This window comes from Octopus bimaculoides, chromosome 22 (assembly GCF_001194135.2).
Source record: "Octopus bimaculoides isolate UCB-OBI-ISO-001 chromosome 22, ASM119413v2, whole genome shotgun sequence".
Classification (NCBI taxonomy): Eukaryota; Metazoa; Mollusca; class Cephalopoda; order Octopoda; family Octopodidae; genus Octopus; species Octopus bimaculoides.
The window spans coordinates 31,858,829-31,861,682 of record NC_069002.1 but is presented as its reverse complement, the minus strand read 5'-3'; the positions used below and the strand labels follow the sequence as shown (position 1 = coordinate 31,861,682).

Sequence of the window (2,854 nt, the reverse complement as noted above, 5' to 3'; positions counted from 1 at the left end):
TATATATATATATATATATACATATATATATATATATATATATGTATGTATGTATGTGTACAAACATGGTGGTGACACAGCATGACCACAATCCGATGAGCAAAACAAAAATTAAAATAAAACATGTATGTTTATGTATAAATATGGATGTTCATGTATCTCTCCTACATTACATACATTCATACATGCTCTCATTATCAATCTGTCTATCTATTCATTCGTCCACCCACATGTACATATGCACAGTTTAAATGAAGGCTATACTCCACATATTGAGAATTACCTTGTTTTTGTATTTTGTTTTTTTTTACAAACTGTAAGATTTGAAAGCATTTCTTTATGTATACAATGCATGATTGCTGTTATTTGTATATATATATATTTACCTCTTTTATTGATTTTGGTTTTTAAAGTATTTTATTATTTAAAACCTAATTTTTTTTACATTCATGTCTCAGAAATTGTCATGGCCTAGAAGACATTTATTTTTTCCTATTTTCCTACTTCTCAATGTACTTTTATTATTTCAACCATTTATTCTTCCTGTCAACCAATGTCATCTGTTATCTTTTATCTTTTTCTCCTTTTACTTGTTTCAGTCATTAGACTGTGGCCATACTGGGGCACCGCTTTGAAGGAATGTGTAGTCGAATGATTCGACCCTGCCCCATTCCCTAGTAATTATTTTGTTTTTTTTAAGCCTGGTATTTATTTTATTGGTCTCTTTTACCAAATTGCTAAGTTACTGGGATATATAAACACCACCAGTTGTCAAGCGGGTTGCAGGGCAACTAAGGGCCATAAAGATACATAAATACATACATCATCATCATCATCATCCTTTAATGTCCATTTTCCATGCTGGCCTGGTTTGATCAGAGGTGCACGAGGTTCCAGTCTGATTTGGCTTGGTTTCTATGACTCGGTGCTATCACGTAATTCTGAGACGGATGCTTTTTATGTGGCACCACGACAAGTGCTTTCTTCGTGGCACTAGCACCGTTCACAAGGCTTTGGTAGGCCCTCAGTTGTAGTGGAAGACACTTGCCCGAAGTGCCACGCAGTGGAACAGAATCCAGAACCATTTGGTTTGAAAGCAAGCTTTTTAATATACAGCTATGCCTGCACCTACATATATATGTGTGTATATATGTATATATATATACTCTTTTACTCTTTACTCTTTTACTTGTTTCAGTCATTTGACTGCGGCCATGCTGGAGCACTACCTTTAGTCAAGCAAATCGACCCAAGGACTTATTTTTTGGAAGCCTAGTACTTATTCTATTGATCTCTTTTGCCGAACCGCTAAGTTACGGGGACGCAAACACACCAGCATCGGTTGTCAAGCGATGTTGGGGGGACAAACACAGACACACAAACATATCCACACACACACATACATATATACGACGGGCTTTTTTCAGTTTCCGTCTACCAAATCCACTCACAAGGCTTTGGTCGGCCCGAGGCTATAGTAGAAGACACTTGCCCAAGGTGCCACACAGAGGGAATGAACCCGGAACCATGTGGTTGGTAAGCAAGCTATTTACCACACAGTGTTTTAATCATTTGACTGCAGCCATGCTGGAGTACCGCCTTTAGTCGAACAAATCAACCCCCAGGACTTTTTCTTTGTAAGCCTAGTACTTATTCTGTTGTCCTCTTTTGCTGAACTGCAAAGTTACAGGGATGTAAATATACCTACATCGGTTGTCAAGCGATGGTGGGAGGATAAATAGACACACTAACACACACACACACACACACACATATATATACAACGGGCTTCTTTCAGTTTATAAATTTATTTTCTTTATCATATTTCTTTGTTTATATTACTTCCATCAAGCCTGTAACAATTTAGCCTCTTGTCTCTAAACTCTAGAGCATCCATAATCACTATTATATACAATGGGGATGAAGGTACATTGTTGTGAGAAGGCATCGACATGGCTGTTTGGTTAAGAAGCTTACTTCCTTACTATGGTGTTTACGTGTTCAGTCCTAGCGCATAGCACCTTCAACTAGTGTTTTCTACTCTTTTATTATACAACTCTGGGCTGACCAAAGCCTAGTGAGTGAATTTGGAAGAGTGAAAATGAGAGTAATCCATTATATGTGTATGTGTGTGTGTGTGCGTGTGCGCGCGTGTGTGTGTGCGTGTGTGTGTGTGTGTGTGTGTGTGTTTAGAACAAGAACAAGAAGGAAAGTAGAGCAGATGAGGAGTAGAGAGAGAGAGAGTGAGGAGGGAGAAATGTAGCTAGATAGAGAAGGGGAGGGAGAAAGAGAAAAACGGAATATACTCCTACGTAAAGAGAGGGAGTGGAGTTAGTTTGAGCAGACGACACATCAATCACGTGACTAACATTTACGAGACCAGACGACACCGACGACACCGTATGTATGTGTATGGACGTAAGTATGTATGTGTTTGCTCATAACTTCCTGAAAAATGGATATTTCTTGACGAAATCTTCTACAAATACGCTTTAGATTAGTGGCTTTTATTTTATTTTTTTTTGTATTCTTTTACTCTTTTACTTGTTTTAGTCATTTGACTGCGGCCATACTGGAGCACCGCCCTTAGTCTTTGTAAGCCTAGTACTTATTCTCTAGGTCTATTTTGCCGAACCGTTAACTTACGGGGACGTAAACACACCAACATCAGTTATCGAGCGATGTTGGGTGGGGGGACAAACAGACACACACACACACACACACACACACACACACACATGATGGGCTTCTTTCAGTTTCTATCTACCAAAGCCACTCGCAAGGCTTTTTTAATCATTTCAATAATTGTTCTCATTATTAGAAGTATATCGTTTTGGCCAATTAAAATTTTTAT

The 2,854-nt window shown here is 38.3% G+C and overlaps 1 protein-coding gene across 5 annotated transcripts in view; it reads left to right on the top strand.

The window, feature by feature from the left end:
* Window positions 1-2,854, top strand: part of LOC106869635 (E3 ubiquitin-protein ligase XIAP) — a 174,854-nt gene that overhangs the window by 55,460 nt on the left and 116,540 nt on the right. Inside the window, exon 1 of one of the 5 annotated variants that reach the window (XM_052975846.1) lies at window positions 2,332-2,422. The exons of 3 other annotated variants lie outside the window; for them this stretch is intronic. The gene's annotated coding sequence lies outside the window, so the exon portion shown is untranslated. Of the gene's footprint in view, window positions 1-2,331; window positions 2,423-2,854 lie in introns of those variants that run through there. One more of the 5 variants, XM_052975845.1, reaches the window with a different exon arrangement.